Source organism: Sturnira hondurensis, unplaced genomic scaffold (assembly GCF_014824575.4).
Source record: "Sturnira hondurensis isolate 20B ecotype Veracruz unplaced genomic scaffold, ASM1482457v3 Scaffold0016462, whole genome shotgun sequence".
In the NCBI taxonomy this organism is placed as follows: Eukaryota; Metazoa; Chordata; class Mammalia; order Chiroptera; family Phyllostomidae; genus Sturnira; species Sturnira hondurensis.
Window position 1 is genome coordinate 1,559,383 of NW_028089093.1, and position 25,898 is coordinate 1,585,280.

General features: G+C 41.4%; 1 protein-coding gene across 3 annotated transcripts in view; it reads right to left on the reverse strand.

Annotated features, from left to right (window-relative positions):
• Window positions 1–1,116: 1,116 nt before the first annotated feature.
• CDK14 (cyclin dependent kinase 14) overlaps window positions 1,117–25,898 on the reverse strand; it is a 549,832-nt gene continuing 525,050 nt past the window's right edge. For all 3 annotated transcript variants that reach the window (XM_037066082.1, XM_037066084.1, XM_037066083.1), the window contains one exon: window positions 1,117–4,141. The gene's annotated coding sequence lies outside the window, so the exon portion shown is untranslated. The remainder of the gene's footprint in view (window positions 4,142–25,898) is intronic.

A 25,898-nucleotide genomic window follows, 5' to 3' on the forward strand; every position in this document is an offset into this window, starting at 1 on the left:
TTGATTTTGACCTTCAAGGGTAATTATTTTTAATTCACCAAATATCATAGCTATACATTGATGACTGTATCTGACATGAACTTTAGCAATTTATTGACTCATGGGGGTCCATTTGGGGTTATTGAAGCCAACAGATCTGACAAGAAGGAAGTGATGATAGAAATGACACCAGTCTCCCAAGGCAACACTGTCAGTCTCTGTGGGGAGCTCCCTGCCCACTCAGGTGCAGGCCCCACTTAGCTGGTGCTCAGGTGTGCTCAGCGAGGGGAACAGAGATGCTTCTGGCAGAATGTCTGCAGGCTGAAGCTTTGATTTGTATTCAGTGGAGAGTAATCTGCACACCTCATTTTAGGATATGTGCAAGAAAGAAAAGAAAAGAAAGAGAGGAAAAGGAGGTACTAAAAGTGAATGGGGGTGTCACTAAACAAAACCAGACAGGCCCCAGATGCGTAGAACACCTGGTGAGTGTCCATAAGGAGCTGGGGGGTATCGAGAAGATCCCATCCAGATCACCAGAACTGATTTGCAGAGCCTCTACCAGTTTACCTAGATCTGGCCTAGCAAATCAGGGACCGGGAGGGTTTCAAAGGCTCCTGGAACGTTCCAGCTCCCTCCCTCCTTCCCACACCCAGGAGCATTGTGTGTTCGGTCTCTTATTTCCCTCTTTGAGAACGGTTGTGTCTATGAGTTTTCAAGCTGATGTTTCTTTGCCACAGTATATGGTGTTTTAGGTACCCACCAACAAGATGTATCAAGAACATTTACAGAGATTCTGCTATATTTTATTCCATATCATGTTACAAGAAAACAACAGTAACAGCTGACAAACCAGTACATCTTTCATAATACAGACAAATTACAATTGGTAACAAATATGCAACATGTATTATTCCATTCTCCTTGCTATGTGTCATTTTGAAGTATAATAGTTTTCTGAATGATGCTAGCACATTTCTTAGGTACCAACCCTTGTTAGAAAGTACACATCTCAGTGTATCATACAGGAGAAAAAGATAAAAATAAAAAAAATCCACTCCCAATTAGAGAATGCAGATTTTATATGTGCCTCTAAAATATGCTGCTGCGGGAAGGGAATGAGAATAGGAGATTGCAGATTTTTTTGCCTTTTTTGTGTGTGTGTATGAAAATTGCAAGGCAGCAACATATGTGGTTCCTCTGCCTACAAGCCAGTAAAGGAGATGGAAGTTATGCACAATTATGCAGCATATTCCTGTGTATGGGGGGGGGCAATAATCTGCCCCAGTATGTACAGCCTCAACGTCCTCTTATATAACAAAGATTACAAAACCAGTACTATTCACAGATGAGTATCTTATAGAGACGCATATACTAGGCTACGGATCACACTGCCATCAGGTACACACTGAGGAAAGAACACCCAGGGGTTTGCTTTCCCTGCAAGCCTAGAGGTGCCCCCGGAAACTTTTCTCATCGCTCTTACGAGGTAGAAATAGCTTCTCACCCTTGAATCAGCGGATGGATGGCCACCCCTGTTTTATGCTCCCTGTTTCTTTTGAGCACTGCAAACATTCTTTTCATGTCCTTCATATCTTGTATTTTTAAGTCAGTCATACTGTTCCTATAAGGACGTGGCAATGAAGCCCCACATTTCCTTTCAGAATACTGTGTGCGCAGTGATGCCCCGCTGACGCGATTCCCATGCTAACGCATCCTTACTAGTCCAGCCGTTTGAATTCAAACTACTCCTTCATATAAAAATATCTCACAGAACATTCCAGTGCTTTCTCAACAGAATAATACATCTGCTAATGAACACATTCTGCCATGATTTTCATGGCCTTCCTCAGCTCCAGAAGGTGGGGAAAGAAGGGGAAGGGAACGTGATTGCAAATGGGAGAGGGAAGGAGAGAGACAAACCAAACTTTGGTGGCAGGGATGGGGAACTGGAAGTTCCTAGGGAAGATCTTCTGAGTGGTGTGTCTCTGTAATAAAACAGACCCCCAGCCCGCCGCCCCCACTGGCCACTGAGTGCTATTATGTTTCATTTCTCAAGGGAAGCTGCCTGAGACAGGAGCGTAGATCTCTGAATGACGCTAACATTCCTAACTGAAGTCTGTTAACACTAAATATTTATTAATAGCAAGATTTAATCATCAGTTGCTCTTGGTTTATACACTTAGTAAAATACAAAGTTATGCTCTCCCACAAATGAATAATTCAAGAGAAATCACAGGCCAGGCTGTTTTAAATTGCGTGGAAAGTTTTCTTCTCCATATTCACTGTAAAAAAAAAATCCTAATTTCAATACATGTTAAATCAAAATACCTCCAAAGACTTCTAGTGAGTTGGAATGTATGAAAGAAAAGTGGGAAAGGTTTCTAGGCAGCAAGGATAAACACTCTGGCCTTGGGTAACTTTTGCTCTCCTGAACCTCCATCAGCAAGTGATTCATCACTTAACACTTGGAAGCTTACAATGAATGCTACCTCTGGATAGGATGGATTGTGGCCTTGAATATATTATATATTCACAACCCACTCCAGGGAAGGGACCATCTTAATGTTTAGGAATTCTGGGTCTGATTCTCTAGGTTTACTGGGTTCAACTACAGAAAGGTGTTTCCCTTACCTGACTCTCGGAAAAAGTCTTTGTTAAACTGGCTCACAGTTCCTAGACCTGATGCCCCGAAGTGTGATGCATTTCAAGTTCTTGGTCTCTCCTTTCTGACTATAGGAAAATGTAAAACAATGTACATGAAATATTTCCATAGGAATTCGTGTCCTGAGGAGCTGGGTTGCATGCTTTAGATGCATGTCCCAACCACCCCAGCAGCCTCAGTATTATCTAGGATTCTGCAGCGAGGCCTGTCCCCCTGGCAGACAGCCTACATCAGACAGCCTTCCCTCCGGATCAAAGCTCGGCAAATGCCCAACCCACTTTCCCCTCCATGTCACACGCCCGCCTTCATCCTCCAACGTCTCTCAACTCCTTAAACAAGGGAAGCTGGGCCTTTCTTTTTCTTCTTCCCATGTTTAATGCAAGACTCCTGTATTGCTTCTAAAACCTGCATTCAAACAGTTTTTCCAGGAGACAGTTCAAAGTTAGCGTACCCAATGATGGCTTCCAGTCAGCTTGGAATGTTTAAAAAAATGTAATTGAAAGGTGCTCTGGTGTAAATGAGCCTATTTTTAACTCTGGATCACCGTGTAGTTTGCTTTTTAAATGTTAACTAGCAAAGATGGCTTTCTGAGCTCACCCAACAGATCCAATTCTCGTGCACCCAAGGTTTAAACATTCTGTTCCTCACTCTTTTCTCCACCAAGAAAACACAAAGTGCAATAAAAAGAGTGGATGAAAAAAATAAGATGTTGACAAGATCTAGAAAACATGTAAACAGTTACCTCAATCTCCAGAGGCTGAAAAGTAAGTAAGCAATTTATCCCTGTCTTTGTTCTCAATGCTTGATAGTTGTTTCTTCACTTCCGACCTACTTGGAAAACAGTCATGCTATGTGGCTTGCAAATGCTAAGCAGATTCTGTTATCCTATATAAATGTGTGGTATTTCCAAGGGAGAAAAAAAAAACCACACTTGCAAATGTCCTCCAAAGGTAGGCGACAAGTGGGGCCCCAGGGCCTGGGACCAAGCTGTCAAGTCAGTGAGCGAACACGGGTTTGCTTTAGCTGCACATTTCCTTCCTAGTCGCTGCAAAATGTGCACTGCTGTCAAGGAAAGCACACATCGTTCTAGGCCCCCATGTGGCTTTCAAGTACAGATATTACTGAAGAAGTGTGAACTCCAAATGTGTTGTCTTAATGTATTTAAGACATGGTTGGTAAAAGCATAAAAACCTTTACAGAGACGCTGTGCTGCAGAGGGAAATCAAACAAAATCATACACAAAAGACTGAGAAATACATGCCATGTGTCAGTAAGCAAAGCTTAATCTTCACATAGTTCTTGGAAATCACAAGGTATCCAAACGCGTGCAAGGTTTTCAATAAATTGCAGAGAAAACAGGGTCTTGCCAGCTTCAATTTCCTCGTAAGGGAAATCCACCACAGGGAGAGAAAGGAGACTGATCCGTGGTTCCCTTCCTATCATCGGCCACTTCGTTAATGCTTTTTTTTTTTTCCTTCCCAGAATGATGACAACTTAATCCTGAAAGGAGGAAAAGAGCAAATTGTTATACGGTTAAAAAAAAAACAACCCAAAACTTACATCATTCATTTTTCCTGAATTACGTGAGACGTCCAAATTGGTTCAGCCAAAGGGAGCCCATCTGCTCTCCCCACAGCCAGCAACCCGAGCACATGGAGCTGAGGCAAAGTCATCTCTGTCACCAAACCGGTTTCCATAATGCGGTCAACAAATGTTCTGACTACACGTACTTTCCCTCAAAGAACTGAACTTCGTGAACTGAAATGATCCAACATCCTCTTGGATTAACATGGAGGACTCAGCAAATTTCCTTCCCCAGATCGTCAGTAGTGATACTGGTCTTCATTAAGTGCCCAGAGCATCATACAGATCATTCAAAGGACATATTATCACATTCATTTTTATGAATAAGAAACAGAAAAGTGGACCACATAATGCTTTTAAAAAAAATCCAGCTGCCCATAACATCTCTATTGCCTATCATCGGGCCTAGTTTCAGAAGAAAGGAAATTGGCCAGCAGGACCTGAACTGCCAGCCTCTTGCCAACTTCCTGCATGTGACTATGCGTTTTCAATGATGCCTGCTTGAACTTGGTGACTACGTCCATGTGATGGTTCAAGAAGAGAGAAGGTTTGCTCTGCTCCTGTCCACATTTTTTTTTTTGGTCCTTAAACATTTTCATTGAGTCTCTAGGATAGGGAAAAAAATGTCTTGCCAGGACAGGTGAAAAGAAACACTCCTAGGTTCACGTCACTTAACTCAGACTTTTGACCCATCAGTCCACCAAGTCCCAGAATCAACTCCTCTCTGTTCAGAAGCTCCAGGTCACACGACCAGATTAGGCCTGCCTGTCCCCTTCTACAGTGGCACATTGTCATCTTCTGGGGCAGAGAAGAAGCCCTGGCTTTCTGTGGAGAAGCCACAGTGCAGTCACCCCTGGCTGCCCACGTAGGCTGCAGTGCCAAGGTCACCACCCCTGCATGGCACCACCTTGACCGAGAGAGCATAGAACTCCAGCCTTCCAGCTGAGAGCAGCAGCAGCTCTACCTGCTGCTCATATCTCCTGCTTACTGTGACGATTTTTTGGAAGGTTAACCTTCCATCCTTTTTTTTTTAAAGGAAATTGTGCTTGAAATTGGTATAACAAAACTAACCATTTTAAAGCCTATATTTACAATGTTGTGCAACCATCACAACCTCTATCTTGTTCCAGAACATTTTGTCATCCCCCAAAGAGACCCCATATACTTTAAATGGTTACCCCCTTTCTCCCCTTGTCCCAGCTCCTGACAACCATTGATCTGCTTGCTGTTCTATGTAATTTATCCATTCTGGATATTTCGTATAAATGGAATCATACAATATGTAGCCTATTATATCTGGCTTCTTCCACTTAACATGATGTTTTTACAAATCATCTCTATTTTATCATGTATCAGTACTTCATTTTTTAGTGTAAATAATATTCCATTTTATGGATATCCCACATTTTGTCCATCCATTCAGGAGTTGGTGCACGTCTGGTCTGTTTTCAAATTTTGGCTACTGTGAGTAGTGCTGCTATGAATATTCTTGTACAAGTATTTATTTGAATACCCGTTTTCAGTTCTTTTGAGTAAATAGTACTTAGGAATGACACTGCATGGCAAGTCCGTGTTCAACTCTTTGAGGAGCCGGCACACTGCTGCCCACAGTGCTGCACCATCTGTGTTCCCACCGGCCACACGCAAATGCTCCAGCTTCTCCACTCCCCTGCCAACAGTTGTCCCTTTCTAGTCTCTTGTTTGTTCTTGATTGTAGACAGACATCCTTGTGGGTGTGAGCTGCCATCTCACTGTAGTGTTGATTTGCACTTCCCTAATTACTAGTGACGTTGAGTACCTTTTCCCGTGCTCCTTGGCCAGTTGGCTATCTTGGGAGAAATATCTATTATGGTCCTTTGCCCATTTTTAAATTGAGTTGTTTGTCTTTTTGTTGTTGAGTTGTAGTATTCTTTAGAGAGTTGTATCTTTTTTAAAAATCTTCACCTTGAGGATATTTTTTCTCCATTGTTTTTAAAGAGAGAGGAATGGAGAGAGGAAGGGAGAGAGAGAAACAATGAAGTGAGCAAGAGAGAACAATTGACTGGTTGTCTCCTTTACGTACTTGCATGGGCCACTGCCTGAACTGGGACTCAAACCTGCAACCTAGGTATGTGTCCTGACTCGAAATCCAGCCCACAAACTTTTGGTTCTGGGCAGCACTCCAGCCAACCAGGTCATCTTGGCCAGGGCTATATGTTGTACTTTGATGTGGAAATATTTACTGGCATTCTGTGAATTGCCTTTCACTATGTTGATAGTGTTCTTTGAGGCACAAAAACTTTTAATTTGGATGAAGTCGAACTTACCCATTTTTTATCTTGGTGTCATATCTGAAAATCCATTGTCAAATCTAAGGTTATAAAGATTTACTCCTATGTTTTCTTATGAGAGTTTAGCCCTTACATTTATTTCTTTAATTCATTTTGAGTTCATTTTGGTATGTGGTGTGAGGTAGGGGTAACACTGTATTCTTAAAAGTTCTCTGTGCTCAGTGACTGAGCCAAATGTAAACAAAAGACTTTACCTTAAGTTTCTAGGAAATGTGTGGGGCTGGAGGGAGGTGCCTGGGGTAAATGGATACCACACAGGCGCCCTTTGCTACCACTCAGTTCAAACTCCTTAGTTCTCATCTCACATACCTGCTCCTTGTGGAACAGTTCTCTATGGGGTTCACTTGGCCACCCCTCTTCTTTGCCAGGTTACCCAGATGTACCTTTATCCAACCTCTTCTTAAAAAGTCACTGGCCTGACAGAAACAATTACACGGAAACTACTGCCTTAGCTCCCATCCCACGCTGTGCTCTTCCAGGGAAATGAAGAAAATCTACCTTTTGCTTTGCCTGTTGCTCCCATGTAATCCTGCATTCTGATTTAGGCCTACAGCACTTTTTCTGAGGCCTAGAACATCAAGGTGAGACAGAGCGCCTGTCCCTGCGGCACTTCACCACACCTGCCTACAGGCATCTTTATCTGGTCCCCAACCCCACCACCAACCTCGATATTTTTATTAAACAGATGACAGAAATGCCTGTCTGTTCCATGTCACTTGGACAGCAACTGAGATTCAAGCTCTTCCAGGATGCCTTCCCACCCTGGCCAAACCAGAGTGTGGGTTTGCCCTAGCCCCTGCTTGCCTAGGCACGGAGGCCCTCCAGCCACATCCAAATGATGCAGACATTTTCCGGCTTTCCTCCACTCCACCACTTTAATCAACAGGATGTAGACATGGTCTTCAGGTTGACCTCTTAAACTAGTCACCCTATTTAGTCCCTTGTCAGGTGTGAGGACATTGCCTGCGAGGGATCAAGTAGGGGGGCAGGTGGCCTCATTGTGTCCTTGATTAAGCTTGGTTTTCTTAACTATTTTGCCCTTAGAACATAGCTCAGACCCAGCTCGGGTACCTGGCTCACAGTTGTTGCATGGATGGAAAGGGAAAAGCAGAATCTGAACACTTGGGAATGGAAGATGTTCTCATATGCAGTTTCCTTACGGCACACGGACTGCGGGTGAAGGCTGCGCCTGCGCTCTCGCTGGAAGAGCACATTGCTGGGTGCAGAGCAGGCCACCCGCAGAGAGACCAAAGACCAAGAAAGGTGGGTAGGGTTAGCACCTTCCTGTAGGCCAGCCCTTTAAAAACCTATGATATTCTACTTGAAAACAATGCTTTGCTTTTCAGTATATCTGATTTCAGGTAACAATAAACTATGTTGTCACCATAGTCCATGGCATGTCAGTATCCTGTTGGGTTGATATAAGATTTTTTTTTAGCCATTGATGGTGTTTGTCCTCGCCTCTGTCCTGATTTTTTAAGTGCCATCTCTAGAAGAATCACATGTACCTAGTGCAGGACATAAGCAGAACTGGATACTAGAGGATAATATATAATATTAGTAATTGGATAAAAATGGTGAACACAGTGATTATGGGTAAGTCCATGTAGTTAGGTCTGAGGTCAGACATTGAATGAAAGGATCCAATAACTTTAAAAAAGATGAGAGATGCCAACGAGAGCCAGATGCTTTCCCGCCTCTATGGGGTGACTCTCCAGCCCAAATCGTGCCAAGTGCCCTGACTGACGCTGCTCACCAGCGGCAGGCGATGTCCCTTGTCCTTCCTTGGGCAACCTCAGTATCAGTTTCAGTTTTCGAGGACTACGTACAAGGTGGGTGAATTTACTGCTGGAAAAACTCTTTCAAATTGAAATGTAATCTTACATGTGATGGGCAGGGATGTAGGTGGAAGGACAGAGGGTATATGACATTCATGGAGAAACAAAATATAGTAGCAATGTACATCCTTCCCTTACATCTAATAGATTATTAAAAGAGACTGCACACGCAATACAAATGAATAGTGACTATAAATTATAAGCTCAACTATGTGCACATTAACTCATAGGTATATGAATCATTAGATTAATGGATGCCATTTTTAATCTTGCTTTATGCTTTCACAGTGTTCTTTCTCCAGAAACGGATGTTTTAGACAAGAAATTGGATTTTATTGATGGAGTCCTTATTCAGAAATATCTACATAGAGCTTCTCAGCTATAAATATTAATTAATTGGATTGCTGGTACCCATAATGCAACTTTGTTCTGACCCATGTGCCCTATGAACTAGATATTTTTTGGATTCAATTTTCTTAAAACCAACTGTCAGCATCATGTGACGGAGGAGATGAAACATGAAAATGAGCAGTCCCGCTGTGCAGGTGGGTGACCTGTGGGAGAGAGTCTGCCTGGTAGGATTGTTACAGGAACCATCAGACACAGACCAATTGATTAGATCATCTCATACCCGCCACCAACTAGGCTCAAGAGACTAATTAGAGAGAGTACTGCCTGCGCAGGCACCCCATTGACACCTAATTTGCTCAGCCAAAGCCTTTGGGGAAAATGTGTTATCTCTGCAGCTGCACTTCATGCATTTCTGATTTGAGGCATAAGCAAGGAGTGCTTCATCCCTCTTTTGACCAAACTGAACGTAGCACCCTTAAGTGCTAAAAGCAAGCAAACAGACCCAAATTAAAAATGGGCCAGGCTCTTTCTAATTCCCTCAGTGCTCCCCATTAAGTCTCCTTGTGTACACACACAGGCACACACCTGGTTTACACACGTGCAGTTTACTCGCCCGTGGGTTGACGCAGCCGAGGGCCCCAGCTCAGGGAGCTTCCATGTGATCGGATGGTGTCTCTTTTGTTAGCCTATTTACCCACTGTAAGGTATTGTGTTTGTTTTATTGCTTTTCTTAAACTATTAAATTTTTTTTTACTGCTGCATTGCCCCTCCACAAAGTATTCCTTTTTCTACAGGCAGACTCTGGCCCATTTTTTGTTCCCCTGTCTATGCCTACACTGGGGAGAAGTGATTGTTTTGGTTCCAGATTAAAACAGTTGTAGGTTTTCCTTTCATGGCCTACATTGTGAAGAGGATATTCACCAGGATGTACGTGGAGCTGTAGGGTAATCTGCTCGTTTCTATTCGAAAGACTTCTTTGTAAAGGTGCCTGACAGAGAGGGTAAGATGACTAAATCTGATGGAAAGAAAGCTACCTCACGATAGTAAAGACAGTATAGAATTATTAAGTAATTAAGTTCTCTTCAAGAAAAACAATGTACATCATTTGAGCAAGTTTAGCTTTTATCTGCTTCTACCCTGGAATAAAACTAATGTCAACCTTCTTTTCTAGTGTAGAATCCAAGTCACTGGTATATCAGGAGGCATTTAAAGGTAGGTATGTAATTAATTACATGCTTTTAAAAAAGGAAATAAAAATTAAAAATCCAGACAGTGTGAAAAAATTAGGGCATCTTTGTGCCAAATCCAGTAGTTATGGCAAATGAAGTCCCCTGATGCTGGAATAAAAAACAAAACAAAACAAAAACCGGGTAGGAGCTGCCATGGTGCTGTTCTGGGGTAGACTGACTGGTTGCATGGATTTCCACTCGTGTGGGAGAAATGATCGTACGCACATGTTCTGGTAAATTAAAGTGCTGGTAAAATAAATGTAATTTTCATATTTATCTTATTCTTAATAATTCAGTGAAGACTTTGGGAGATAATTTTAGGTACTTTTGAAAGTGCATTCAAAATTGTCCTAAATTGGCATACAGGTATTCCAAGGATTCCAGTAGCCATCGGAGTGAATGTTTGTTTTGAAGGTATTCGGAAAGTGATTGTAGGAGGGGTGTTTGAAAATAGAAAACCTTGGCCTTAACGAACACATAAAACCATCTACGGAATTTATTCTGTTTTCATGGAACACAGAGTTCAGAAAGCTTCTTTTCCCCATACTAATAAGAGTTCTCAGGAAAAGCAAAACCTACCAGGATGTGCCACTTTGGGTTTAATTTTGCTTAAAATACTAAGAAAAATGCTCAAGCTAATATTTTGTACCCAATTCATCTTCAAGCAGAGTTGGCCAAGTTGGCTACTGTAGAAAATGAAGTCCACAAATAAGGCTGCTAAAGCCTAAGCACCCAGGCAAGTACAAATCTGTCCAAAATAAAAACACCCTGTCACACACACACACATACACACACACACACGTGACCTTTACCATTGCTATCTGTACAGCACCCGCACCCCAACTTTATACTATAGACATTCAATGGCTGTTGGACTCAAAATGACAAATTTTAAACTTCATATTGATTTCAAAAAATCTGTGACAGCTTACTTTCATCACTCTTTTTGAGTGAGTTTAATTATAACCAAATTACAGCTTTTCTTTTAGAACACCTAAAACCAGTGCTTTCCAGTTACTTGACATTGGCACTGAAGCTCTTTGGGGGGTGGGGGGAAGTGGGATGAAACAGAAGGGAGTAGAAAACTAGTCACATGTACTTCTGTAACTTATTTCTGATTTATGATGATCATGCCTCTTTGCCCCCCTCGACGAGAGCTCGTTTTTGAGACCAGCCAGAGAATATTAATTAAAATGAATGCAGACACAGACAGGCTTTTGTTTTAGGCTTAGCAGAAGGTCCATCATTCCAAACAGCCTAAATCCTTTAAGTTGAAAGCTGTTTGGTAACACCCATATGGATACACAATGCACTAATTGCAGCGACTTTGCACATTGTAAGCTTCATGCCAAAGTGGTGATCTTCATTAAAAGTTTTTAGTCAAAGCTATAAGTCTGACATTTCAAAACAAAGCATTTCTCCCACAAGGAGACCGACTTAACATATCATTTTAATAATCATCATTATCAATGGACATTTATTGAAACCCCCATTAAAGACCAGGCATTATATGATGTGTAATTAGCTGTGGTTGAAAAGAATGCTCTATTTTAATGGTGTGACTACTTATTAAATCAAATTTATGTAAATACGAAACACTGGTCATATTTTAGACACATGTGGACTAAGAGGATGGCAATTCTGGGAGTATGTCCTATCTCAGGGAGGAAAAAAAAAACACAGGGAAGGTAATGATCTAGGTCTTGTAAGAACTACCAAAACACAGTTAATCTTTTTAAAAGATCATATAGCTATATATATATATGTATTCACATATATGTATACGTGTATATATATCCATATATAAAATCATACACACATAAATATTTTTAAGGCTTTAAATAGCTTATTGAAACAGTTCTAATGGCAAAGCTAAGAATAGAAAAGACTTCATCAAACATGGCTCATTCTTTTCAAGGATTTCATATTTGAAGCTTTATTTGCTCAGCATACCTTTACAATTGACTAGCTCCCAAGTGGGCATAAGTTAATTAAATAGGGTCTACACACCTTTAACCTTTCTTATATATTACAGTCCTACTAAACTGTATTTGAATAAACCAAATACAAAGCCATGTAACCCAGCAGTGTGTGCATATTGAAAAACTTAAAACATAAATCTTATAAACACTTCTTAAGTATTTAGCAGTCAGAGAAACATAAGGGTTCAGGTCTGTCTTTAATTAAAAGATCTGAGAGCTGTGACTTCATTTTGGGGTGGATTTTTGTTGATATTAAAACTTGCCTAGTATTATTATCCAAAGTGTTGAGGCACAGAAAGTTTTCATGCTAAAGGCTTTGAATTAAATATATGTGATGACCTACAATTTGAATCTGTCTCAGGAATCATCTGATTCAGCAGAAATTCACAAAGCTAAAACATGCATTTCTGGGGCATAAAATAGATGACCCACGACTGGTAAACAGAGAATGGTGTCAGCATAAAGTAAAAGCCATGTTGGTTTCTGGGAGAGGTTCCTTTCCAATGGGAAGGTCTGAGCTACCAGCTGGCATGAGCCGCGTGCAGGAGACAAACACATTTGCATGCCAGCCGAGGAGGTATATGGAACTGCACTCGTGGCCCGTTTGCCCCACATGCTTCTTCTTGCTTAGTTGGACCGCATGCTCTGTCTTGGAATTAACTGTTTATTGCCCAGTTCTCCTGGAGAACTTTTGCCCTTTCATCCAAAGCTTGACACCCCCAAACCTTTCATCTGGCTTCTTTCACCTGTAAGTTGCACTAGTGTTTCTATTAGTGGTTTTTTTAATGGTTTGTGTGAGTGCTACATGCTGAAGATGAAATGTTTGTGTCCCCCTGGATTCATAAGTTGAAATCTAATCCATAATGTGATCGTGTTTCGAGGTGGAGCCTTTGGGAGGAAATGCGGTCATGAGAGACCACATGAATGGGACGAGTGCCTTTATAAAAGAAACCCCAGCAAGAAGGGGAAGAGAGACCTCACCAGACACCATCTGCTGGTGCCTTGATCTTGGACTTCCTAGCCTCCAGACTGTGAGAAATAAATGTCCGCTGTCTATAAGCTGCCCAGTCCATAGTATTCTGTTATAGCACCACCAACAGATCAAGTTAAGCCCATCTTGATTGGTCTGCCCTTTACTCTATTTTTTCCTGTAAGCTATAAATTTTTATTATGGTATTTTGCTGAACACAGGTAGGAGCACGGATGTCATACTATCGCAGAAACATCTGTTCTTGTGGGACACATTCGGATACTGTTACATGGTGATGGACTGTGGACACTGCATAGCATACCATTTCCACCAGGACATGTCTGCTGTCAGCAAGAAGGGTCCAACAAGGCCATGCTGAGGGCTGCCAACACCAGAGAGCCAGCTAAGCTCCCCACCAGCTCTTTCCCACGTAGCTGTGCTCCACTATGAACAGTGCCAACGGACAACTCTCAACAAAAAACAAACCACGGAGTAATGACCCAGGGAGACTAAGTCTTATCTACATGCAAAGTATCTGACAGGTACTCTCCACAAAATTGTAATTGGTTACTTTAAAGTATTCTGCTACTAGTTATTCTACTCTAACAAGTTGCTATATTTCAATAGTACCCAAGATGAATTCTAATAGATCTAATCATGACATCTAACTATGTAATGAGCACCATCAGGAGAAGCAAACACCAGCGCTGTGTGCTCACGCAGCGTTTTCTCCTCTCCAAAGTACATGCCCGTGTATTCCCTCATTCAGGGAAAGTGCCTGAGAAATAGGACCATGACCTTCAGAAGAGAAGAGGTTTTCTAAACCACTTAAAAAAAAAAAAGCTCTAATCCTTTTAGTCACTGGTTCAGTGTCTCCTGGCAAACCGGCAGCCAGAGGTCTGCTCCGGGTATAACTGCCCACAGCACTCCCTTTACCCCACTCCTTCACAGGAACTGGGCTGACCACCTGTCCCGGGTTGTAGGATGCCGGGGATTTCCAGGATGCAGCGCTTTCCATCTTGAAAGTGGGGGAAAACCAGAATGAGTGGGTCACCCTAACAGAAACAACAGGAGTGATATGTTGTAATTTCCAAGTTTATTATAAAAACAGAGCCAGCAAGCTTGGCACTTTACAACATGAACTAAAACACACGGACATTCCAATCTCAAAATGTGCGTCACCAAAGCAGTACAGATGTTAAACACTGAGAACGGCAAAAGATTTGATGATGAGAAGGTGGGAACTGAGCCCGTGGCCTTCTCTCCTCTCAACCCTTCCAAGGAAATTTTTGTTTCTTGACTCTGTCTTTTAGATTCTACCCACCAAGTTTCTCATGGAAGCCATGGAGGATCCCCCTCTAATGAGGCTGCTGAATTCAAGACCACAGCTCTCAGCTGCACTGTCAATAAATCCATCTAATGAAATACACACATGTGGCATGGGGGAGATGGCTAAGGCCACCACTCTCAAGTGACAAGAAGTGTAAATACTGCCTGCATCTCTGTGGCAAATGACCCCCAGCTGAGTGCACAGTGGTAGAGCCTATTTCAATGCAGAAAACACTTACTGAGCATCTATTTTTCAGCAAAGCCCAGTATTTAGAGTGAAAGGGGAGAATGATACAAGGGCTATTAAAGCAAAATACGGTGGTGGTTTGGAGCTGGCTTGAACCAGCTCCCAAGTGTCGAATGTTAAAATTTTCAGGAATTTTGCAAGCTGGTTGTTAAACACAGTCACCCTTGAAATTGGCAATGGAAGGAAGGATTATACCATGAGCTACAAGACAAGCATGACCAATTAGGGCTTTACGGCTTTCTTTCTGGAGAGCTTGCTGTTAAATATTTACCAACACCCCACTGCTGTCCTTAGGAGCCACAAGACTTTGGAAGGGGATGCTGGCTAAGACAACCTCTAAGTCGAATTAGAAAACAGAAGTGTCATCCTAGAGGTACCATACAGTGAAGAAGAGCTGGGCTTTGAAGGATTAATGAAAGGTTAATGTGTAGAAAGGGAAGGAGGAGGACATTCTCTAGTGTCAAGGGCCTGCAAAGTGGTAAACGGCCAATGAATGGAGCAGGCACATAATTGGATGGTAGGAAACATGCAGGGGAAGCTGAGACTGCAGGTGTGGGTGGGGGAGCAGAGAGCCTTCAGTGCCCTGATCAGCAGTTTGGGCTTTATCTGTGTGTAGTGAGGAGGTCTCAGAGGCTGTTGAGAGGGGAGCCTCCACGTTCTAACCCAAGGAGAGCTGTGTACTCTTCACACAGGTGAAGACTCAGCTGCTTCTGTGAAGTCTGCAGGTGAACAGTTGTCTTCTTCAGAATGCTACTGAATATGATAATACAATTGGTTCTTCACACAACTGGTGGGACCGCCCACAATGCACCAGGTGTGTAGCACTTAATGGTGAAAGGTCCTATTCACCTGCGAGAAATACCCAGCGTGTCCTGGACTAACGATGACAGAGAAACCAAACTTTTTCCCAAGGACGGCATTTTTCAAAATGTAGCCCTTGAAGCTAATATGAACATTTTCATGCACCAGAAAGATTCTTTATAAAATAAATAGTTTGTGGCTTTATATTTGTCTATGCACTTAAGAGAAAAGGAAAAAAGATGCACTAACTCCTAGCTATACTACTCTGCTGTCCTTTATAACTCAAACGTGATTTACTGTTTTTGATTAGCACACAACCTCAGACAGACTTTAAATTGCAGCCTTTGGGGTTATGAAACACTGTCAAACCTTTAAAGAAGCAACTGCAATGAATCAGAAAACATCATCACGGCAGCCTTGTCTTGCTTTACTGTGGCTGCACCATGGGGACTAGGAGTTTCCTCCGCTCATTAAAAATGTGAAGCCTGTAATGTCTGATGAATAAGACATTCACATCAACCTAATTGGTTTCCTCCTGGTATAAAACAATGGAAGTGCCAACAGCTCGGTGGTTTAGTGGCAGAGCAAAGAACAGTGGTTGCTCAAACACTGGGGTCAAACACTTTCCCCCGCCGCAGAGCTGGAGAATGCAGCGGCAGGAGCCAGCATCCACCGGGCTCACGGGATTAAGCGATGCTTCACGCTTTTTTAGTGTCCACTTGGGGCAGACTGAAACAAAAGCACCAATGGAGTTAAGTGCATTGAACTCTGATTGTTAGAGGCAATGCAGTGAATACCCTTTTGCCTGGCCCCAAAGCAGAATCCCACACACAATGCCGTGAGTCAGGAATGTGACATCTTCTCTTCCACACCTGTGAACGGCAGCACACCCCAGAAAGCCCTTCCTTCCTCTTCACACAGATGCCGAAGAGCAAAGTCATGTCTCGTCTGGGGTATGTTGTTTGTTTTCCAGTCTGTTGGCATTAAAATTGTGCCCTAAGCACCTATCACGTCTCAGGATGCTCTGTTAAGTTCTTTTCAAAAGTGGTGATTTTGAACACTGGGGTCTTTTGGAAGGAAAAAAAAAAAAAAACCAAACAGATTTAGTGACTTTGTAACACTGGGGTCATTTGGAAGAAGAAAAAACAGAAATAGTGCTTCATGTTATCATGGGGGAAAAATCACCACAGTTCCATTTTAAACACAACAACGAGATAGGAGGTACATTGTATGAAGCATACAAATGCGACACAAACAAAACAAAATAGCCCAATCGGCTCCAGCAGGCTGTTTTGGTTTTGTTCCTTTTGCAAGCCTTAGAAGTAATGGCTCTGCATGAGATGTCCCGAACAATAAGCCAGGGCCCGAGATGCTGAACCAGAAAGGCCCTCTGCTTCCTAATCACTAACCTCCTGAGTTCTAGTGGTAGGGTTTATAATATTCTCTCAATCGATTGTTGAGTACCTTGGTCCAGTCAAGATATAAGACCGCTCATGCTTGGATTAACATGGTAAAGTTAAACCTCATCTCTCCCAGTCCTTCCTTATTAGGAAAAACTCCAACAGGTTGATTTTTAGGGACTGACGTAAGTCTGGTAAAATGTAAAGAACAGAACAAATCTTTTTTTAGCTCCATGGGATATAGTACGTTTCAGGCCACATACTGGAGATGGGTGATTCAGATAAGATAAGACATATCTGAGGCAGATAGGGTAGCTGGGAATTACTAAGATTAATGGTGTGAAATCAAGCGAAGAAATATTTAGAGGGACTAAAAAACAAGTAATGGCAAGAAGAGCTTTACGGTAGAACAAGCTCCAAATAAAACTGCAAACACCACCCCATCTGGTAAAAATATGCAACTGTGGTCACTGCTTGGAGGTCACTGGTTGGAACACTACACGTATATTACAGTAAACCTCTGGACCATAAGTTCTTTGCACTTAAAATCTGAATGCAGTCCCTGACTTTCAAGTAGACACTGGACTTTGAATTTTGATTTCTTCCTGGGCCAGCACTATTTGGCACAATTACTTTTTTTGTGATGCTGGGTGGCAGCAGCACAGCAAGATGATTTTGCCCAACTGAAGGCCAGTGTTGGGGTTCTAAGCATGTTTTCGGTAGGCTAGGCTGGGCTATAGTGTTCAGTCGGTTAGATATATTTGGTGCATACATTTCCTCCTATGCACCAAAGAACTACTTCTGAATTAACTCAAGAAATCAGTTACGGAACCAACTTTCATTCATTCTTTCAACCCTTGTTCTGTCTACTGTGACACAAACAGTGGTAAGTACTCTAAATGTTATGGTCACATATTTCCCCAACATTTAAAAAAAAATTTCAAACAGAGAAAAATAAAAGAATTAATACAGTGGACATCCACATACCCATACATAGATTCTTTAGTTAATGTTTTGAAATGTTTGCTTTGTACCATAACTATTCGTCTGCCTTTCCTTCCACCTATCCATTAATTCATTCTATGTATTCTGATGTGTTTCGAAGTAAGTTGCAGAAATCAGCACAATTCATTCCTACACACTCATATCACTGATTAGAGCCTAATACAGATTGAGGTTTTTTAGGTAAATTTTACTTATGCTAAAATGCACAGATTTTAAGAGCATCGTTTGATGTTTTTAATAATATTATATATAAAATGTTACTTTGCTACATAATAGGAGAGATTGATTGATTGATTGGTTGATTTATCGAGAGGGGGGAAGGGAGTGAATGAAAGAGAGAAAGAGAAATATTTATGTGAGAGAGAAACATCAATTGGTTTCCTCTCACATATACTCTAACTGGGACAGAACCCACAACCCAGGCACGTGCCCTGACTGGGAATCTAGCCTACAACCTTTTGGTTTACGGGACGACACTCTCCAACTAACTGAGCCACTCTGGTTCAGGCCCACCCAAATTTATTTAATGTCATCCCTCTTTTCTAATCTCATCAACACCTCAGTGGGCAAAACACTGATAAATACAATGCCAATTTAAAAAAAAAACAAGCATGGAGCACTTGGATTGTGATCATTCCTAATCATTTTTGAGTAACTGCTAAACTTGAGAACAGATGAATACCACACAGTTCTCTCTAGAAGACTGCACTCATGTAACTACATGCAGATTTTTTTCATACCATTTCAGTTGGTTAGCAGACCTTCTGGATCCCATCAATAGACCCACTGGCCCAGGTCAAGGACTTCGGGATTGGCATGTGAGAGTGCTAAAGCCGTATTTCCACCATCTAGCCATAATTTTAGAGCATATTGCAGAGAAAATACCTTCCATGAAAGTACTTCAAGATAATTCCTTTCAAACAAGTGGCATAGTCTAGGGACACTCCTGTTAAGGAAAAAGGCTTATGCGATCTCCTATACCCTTTCTGGACGATACACTATAACCAACCAACCAAAATCTCATCCAGTCTATGCATCATGTTTCTCTGGAGAGGGGTGGAACCTAGACCATTCTGTCTGATGAAGGATCGCCAACAGGAGCATGAATGGGCACTGGGGATCCCTATATAGGGATCTAAGTCGATGATCCTCTTAGCTGAGTCAAAAATTCTTTCTCTCCAAACACAGTCCTCCACTCTTCCATCCTTTATCTTCTCTATTAGAGTCATCGATGATGTACCCACGTTATTATGGGATGAAAGGTAAGTGGAAACTAATTTCACAGTGGGCATTCTTACTAATTATATGAAATACCATTACTAAGCACTTTATTTCATGTGCTATTTTGAGAAAGCTGAAGCTCTTAGTGACGTACTCCCCATTTCTACTGTCTGGACAGAGCTTTGTTTCTCTTATCATTCATGGCATTTCTTCTTACCACCAGAAGACCAAGTCATAGTCTTCTTTATCTGCTCTCCACGGACTTATCTGGCTTCTGTGGTTTGACTTTGGTTCTGTCTCTCAGAGTTGTGGTGTATGCGGACTTGACCTGTGAGCTTGCCATTCTAAGGATTCTTGCTCATTTTTGTCTCCTTGGTTAAATCTTATTTACATGTGTACCCTGTTCCTCCCATGCACACAAATTGCTGTGCCTTCCTCCCATGCACACAGATCTTATTTACACCTGTAACCTGTTTCTCCCATGCACACAAATTGCATGGCCACTGTGTAACCATGCACAGTGAACCTGGTTACACTCTGTTTCTCTGGGACCTGTCTTGATAGCACCGAGACCCCAAGGACTGCAAATCTTCAGGAGCCAGTTATGAAGGGAAAAAGAGAATGTGAAGTCGGAGGAATCATGATTCCTCAGTCTTATTCCAATCAGCACAAGGTTGCCATGGCAACCACACTGAACTGTCCCTCTACCTTGTTCCTCCCACTGATCTGCTTGCTGCTTTGGGTGCTAAAGGGAATTTGCACAGAATTGCTGCCGTTCTCTGATTCACATAATTTTACTTTTATATAATTTAACCTTATACCATCTCTCTCCTTGAGCATATTAGATAGAGACTAAGAGACCAAAATCAAAATATACATTTTTGACCCCAGCTTCCATCTCATCAAATGCAACAAGACCAGTCCTCATTTGTCCTTTTCAAAGCTTCACATTTCCTCTCCCCTGATTTGCCCTTCCCTCAGCACATACAAACACACACACGCACACACACACCCACAGCATGTGAGTGCAAGTTGCTGGTATTTTTGAAGGAATATGAAGTCTGTCTGGAAAAAGCCCAGCCATTATTAATATAACAAGAATGATTTGTGCGATGTCAATGTAACCTGTCAGGCAAGGAGAGAGGACTGGAACGCACATGCGTGAACAATGACAACTTCACTGTAGTAGTAAGTGGGGGTGGTAGATACCACTGAGTGAGCGTGTGTACTGTGTGGCTATCACACTAAAAATGACTGAACAATTAGAGCAACAAATCTGCATCAAATTTTGCATTAAGCTTGAACATTCCTCCATGGAAACTATTGGGCTGATTCAGAAGGCTGCAGCTATGGTCAACTGGTGATTGGCAGCTTCATCAAGACAATGTGTCTGCTCATGCATCTCGTCTCATGCAGAGTTTTTGAGCAAAACATCAAATTACCCAGAGGGCTCAGCCGCTCTCCAGTCCAGATTTGGCACCCTGTGACTTCTGGCTTTTCCCAAAACTAAAATCACCTTTGAAAGGAAAGATATTTCAGACCATTGATGAGGTTCAGGAAAATATAACAGGGCAGCTAATGGCAATTTGGAGAACTGTGTAAAGTCTCAAAGTACATACTTTAAAGAAGACTGAGGCATCATTGTCCTATGTACAGTATTTCTTATCTTGTAACTCCAATAAATCTATTTTTCATATTACATGGCTGGATACCTTCTGGACAGACCTCATATTCTGAAAAGAAATTTTAAACATATAGATATAAGATCTTAAGCATCTTGTAGACTTGTAATCCTTCTACAATTAAACCAAAACAGGGAGTTTAAGGAAGAACTGGACTTGGAATAGTAAAATCTAAGCTTTTTTCTTTTGACATGTCTTCCTTTTCAATACTAAGACAGACTCGCTTCCTTAAATTTTAAGCACCAAGGAAACAGGATGCTCTTTGGAGGGTCTGAGGGAATGGATGGAGAGAAAACCCTGATTGCTTTAGTGGCTTTGTGAGGCCTGGTGGCCACAGTGTTGCCAAGAGTGGACCAGTAAGTGATGTTCTACAACAAAGAAGCACCAGGCTGAACAAAGGCCAACACAAAACGCAGTGCTGACAGAGACCAGAAGCCAGAGACACTGCCAGGAACTGAGCACAACGACTGAGCCAAGGGGCTCTGAGCTCTTCTGCGTGGGCAAGCATGCTGCACCTGACAATGTGCTGAGGAGGCTGAGGACGAGTTCACCTAGGTTGCCATTTGCAACCCTCTTCAGATCTAGGAGTGTGGCCCCAGCTGTTTCACTCTGACGCCATCTCTTCCCTCACTTTCTTTTCTTATTGAAGTCCTTGATCCACATGCCTTTCCATGCCTGACACCTACACAAGGCTCCTGTTTTTGTCCCCAGGCTTCTTTTCTTCCTCTAGAAAACTTTCTTGAATATCTCTGGGAGCAAAGAAAACTAGCAATGACTTTCACCCTGCCCTAGAAATGCTTTACGTCACCTCTAGTGTTTTCTAACATTCCTATGGGGGTCATCAGCACTCTTCACTAACTCACAGCTCCCTGCTTTCTGGACCTTGGGTGGAATGCCCTTCCCGGCCCCCGTGGAAGTTAGGCATGCCAACTGACCTGCTCTGACAAATCGAATGTGCGCAGTCCTGGGGCTGCTGTAAGGGCCACTACTCATCTTGCTGTGTCCCCTCCCACTTCCAAGGTGACTGAGGAGGCATGTGTGGAGATACAGCCTGTTAACCTGTGTCGCTGAACAGAGAGTCCCCCAGTGACTCACACTGGACATAAAGTGTGAGCAACAAATAAACATTTATTACACTAAGCCATAGCAAACTGCAGCCCTACCTCAGTGACACAATGTCAATCAATCATGTCTAAGATAAATCATAGGTCCCTGGACAAAAACTATAGCTGACCTGCTCTTCAAAGTAATCCTAGGGAGGTAGTTGGTTTTGCCATTCTTTATTCCAATAAGGGAACTGAAGGGTGGAGAGTACACATAAGTGAAGTTTGAGTAATAGCATTCTTTGAAATATAACCATGAAAGGTCAGGTATTATCAAAGAGGATCTGGGAAGATATATACCAACTGTTAATAGTGGCTACCTTTGGGAAGTAGATCAAGATACACTGCAGGGTGGAAACTTGAAAGTTTTACCAGCTAGTCTTATGTGTTATTTGGATACTTTCTAATAGGAATGCATTTGTTAATTATTAGTGTAATTCACTCACACACACACACACACACACACACACACAATGTGACGGATAACTGCTGACTCCATAACTATGCCTTGTTGAGATGATAAAATTTGATAATTGCAATGAAAAACTAGACACGTTTAGTGCTTGGTTTAGTTAACCAGCATTACTTAAGCTTTGCTAAATATCTCTATGTTTAAGAGAAAATTGTTCAGAGGAAATAGTAAGAAGTAAAATATGGTCCATGCTGTACACTGCATACCCAAATTGAATTATTTTGTGATTTTTTTGCTAATGATATTTATTCAAAACATTAAGGATAAACTGCAATGATAAAGAGGAAAAAGAGAGATGATATCAGATTAGAAAGTAATGACAAATATCAAATACTGCTCAACCTCTTTAATTACAAAAGCAGAAGACACATGTATAAAGAAAGAAAAATCAAATAACTATATTTTTAGGTACTTGGTCATTACTAAAATAAAGATGAAGTGTTCAAAGTTGCTTTTTCAAAGCATGTTTGAACCTTTCAGACATGCTTTTATACTATCCTTTTCTTTACAGAATGGAAACTAGGTTTGACTCTCTTACTTCTAAACCGATCAACAATTACACAACATATTGACGGTTCCACAGTCACAACTTATTTTGAGGTATGATACAATGTTGGCAATAAGGCAATGAAATTATCTTTTTCATCCAATAACTAGTTTCTCTATAATCATATTCTATAATGAGCACCAAGACAAAAGATTTGGATGTGGTGATTTTCATTTACAACTTTAACTAGAGATTCTGCAATTTTTATTGTAAACATAAGAATTCCATCCTTCTTATGATTATCTATCTATCTATCTATCATCTATCTTTCCAATCTATATCTAAGTTACCTATCCATCTAAACATATACTGCACCTTGGTCCTGAGCTTCTAGCTCTTGGCTTGTGAACTTAGAATCCAGGAGAAGAAATTGATAACTGAGTACAATTCTAGGGAATTCCACTAACACTGTGGCTCTATCTTGTCAAAAAAAAATGCTTTTAGTTTGGGAGGAAAAAAACACTAGATTCTCTCTTCTACTTCTTTCCTCTCAATTCCCTCAAGGGTTAACACTTGCATCTTGTTACACTGTTCATCATCAGTGAAAAAGAGCATGAGTTAAAATACATGAAGAGCATTTGAAGTGAAGCTTCTTAAAAATCATCATTTAATTACAGGAAACTATGGGAATGCAGACTGGTGTAGCCACCGTGGAAAACAATATGGAATTTCCTCAGAAAACTAACAATGGAAATGCTTTTTGACTCAGCAATTCCACTGGTAGGACTGTATCCTAAGAACCTTGAAACACCAATCCAAAGAACCTATGTACCCCAATGTTCATAGCAGTACAATTTACAATAGACAAGTGCTAGAAGCAACCTAAGTGCCCGTCAGTAAATGAGTGGATGAAAAAACTATGGTACATTTACACAATGGAATTCTATGCAGCAGAGAGAAAGAAGGAGCTCCTACCCTTTGCAGCAGCATGGATGGAACTGGAGACCATTATGCTAAGTGAAATAAGCCAGGCAGTGAGGGACATATGATCTCACTTTTAACTGGAACATAATCAACAAAAGAAAAACGCAAGCAAAATATAACCAGACACACTGAAAGGAAGAACAATCTGACAGTAACCAGAGGGGAGGTGGGAGGGGATAATGGGGGGAAGGACACATGGACAAAACCAAGGGGAAGGGTGGAAACAAAGGAGGGAGGGGGATTTGGCTGGGGTGGGGGTGGGGAACAGGGTGGAGGGGAATGCAGACAACTGTAATTGAACAACGATAAGAAAAAGGAAAGAAAAGAATTATAGGAAATCAAGTTTCTTTTAAAAAGTTACAATGGATCACACAGCGAGTCTCAGCACTCAGGGAACACTCAACAGACATTGATTCCCTTACTTGTCCTCATCTGAAATTATTATGATTCTTGACAAATAAAGGTAATATTTCATAGTAGAAAGGAGGAGAATTATGGGTTAATATGAAAGAAACACTACTGCGTTCAAAAATACATTTGGAAGACGTTTGACTGTATGTCCCAAGAAATTTCTATGTACTCCCTGTAATGTTTCTATGTACTCCCTGTAATGCCTCCCCTGAAGTTTGGATGTACAGCTAACACTGAAGTGGCTGTTTATTGATTCTCATGTGTCTTGACTGCAAAATGAAAAAGAGAGGAATGTCTTCGCTGTGGCATCTGGCAAAGAGTTTACCAGAGAAGTACTTGACTGTACTTAATTCTATATTTTTAATAAACTAGAATAATTTATTACAAGGGTGAAGAGTAATTATTGTTTAAATAAATTACAAAAAATCTTAAAGAGGTGATGATATAGACATAATTATGTACCATTTTAAATAATTTAACTGTTCTCCATCACTGCTTTATTTAATCCTGACCCTGTTATCGTGCTTTGATTGAGCTAATATTTCACCTTGAACCTGTTTCTGAAGGTATTTCTCTCTGGCAGATCTGTTGTTTTCAGAAGTATTGCCAAGTATAAGATCTCACGTGCATGCTTTTCCATTCAAGGGTATAACGAACCTTCCAAGAGAATGTTTTAATGACCACAGATTCTATAGGATCAGCGATAGTCCAGAACTGCTGAGATCCAAATTCAGGCTCTTTCCCTGTGTGAGAACTAAGGAGAAAACAAACAAACAAAAAACCACCTTTTGGATTCATTTGATTGCTGAAAGAGAAAGACTACAGTCCAGCGTGTCTCTGTTGAAGAACATTAACCCACACAAATATTTTTTTTCCTCAAAGAGAAGGGTTCCCTCAAAAGCAGCTTTCCGGACTTTACTGTAACCTGGCAGACAAAGCCTTCGTAATTTGTACATGGACAATGGGCGGTGTCAGCAACCCTCCCGCCGACCTCGGGGCCTTCTATTCCAGGGTGGAGGCCACTCCCTCTTTCAAAGGAACGTTATGAAAACGTGGAGGCCCTGGAACCGCCCTTCATTGCTGGTGGGATGTAAAAGGGTGCCGCCACTTTTGTGTTCACACCAGCATTATTCCTAATAGCCAAAAAGAAACAACCTGAAGATCTGTCAGCTAAAGAATGAATAAATAAATGGGGCATATCCATACTTGAGAAAGAAAAGAAAGAAATATAATACTGGTGCATGTTATAACATGGATGAACCTTGAAAACACTATGCCAAGTGGAAGAAGACAGTCACCAATCATATTGTATGATTTCATTTATGTGAAATGTTCGGAAACGGCCAAGTCACAGAAATAAAAGTACCACAGTGGCCATCCGGGGTTGCGGGGATGAAGGGAAGTGGGAATGGGGCGTGACTGCTAATGGGTATGTGGTTTCTTTTGAGGGTGATGATAATGTTCTAGAAACATTAGACTGAGGTGGTATTTGCACAACTGTGAATATACTAAAAACAACTGAACTATATACTTTAAATGAGTGAACTTTATGGTGTGTGAAATATATCTCGATACGGTCGTAAAAATAAAAGAATTCTATGTTCTCTCCAGCAATAAAGTCTAAAACCATAATTTCAGAACTAATTTGCCCATTTTATAACAATGACGTTAAAGATGAAGACGATGTGAGGATGATATATTGGGGCTGCAGGGAAGTAAAATATCAGAGGAGAGCGTACTAATGGAAAGTGGTTGTGTTTAGTGAATGAGCTATAAATGTATTCTCTTCACACCATGTACTGGTGTTTCAATTTGTGTACTGAACGTGTTA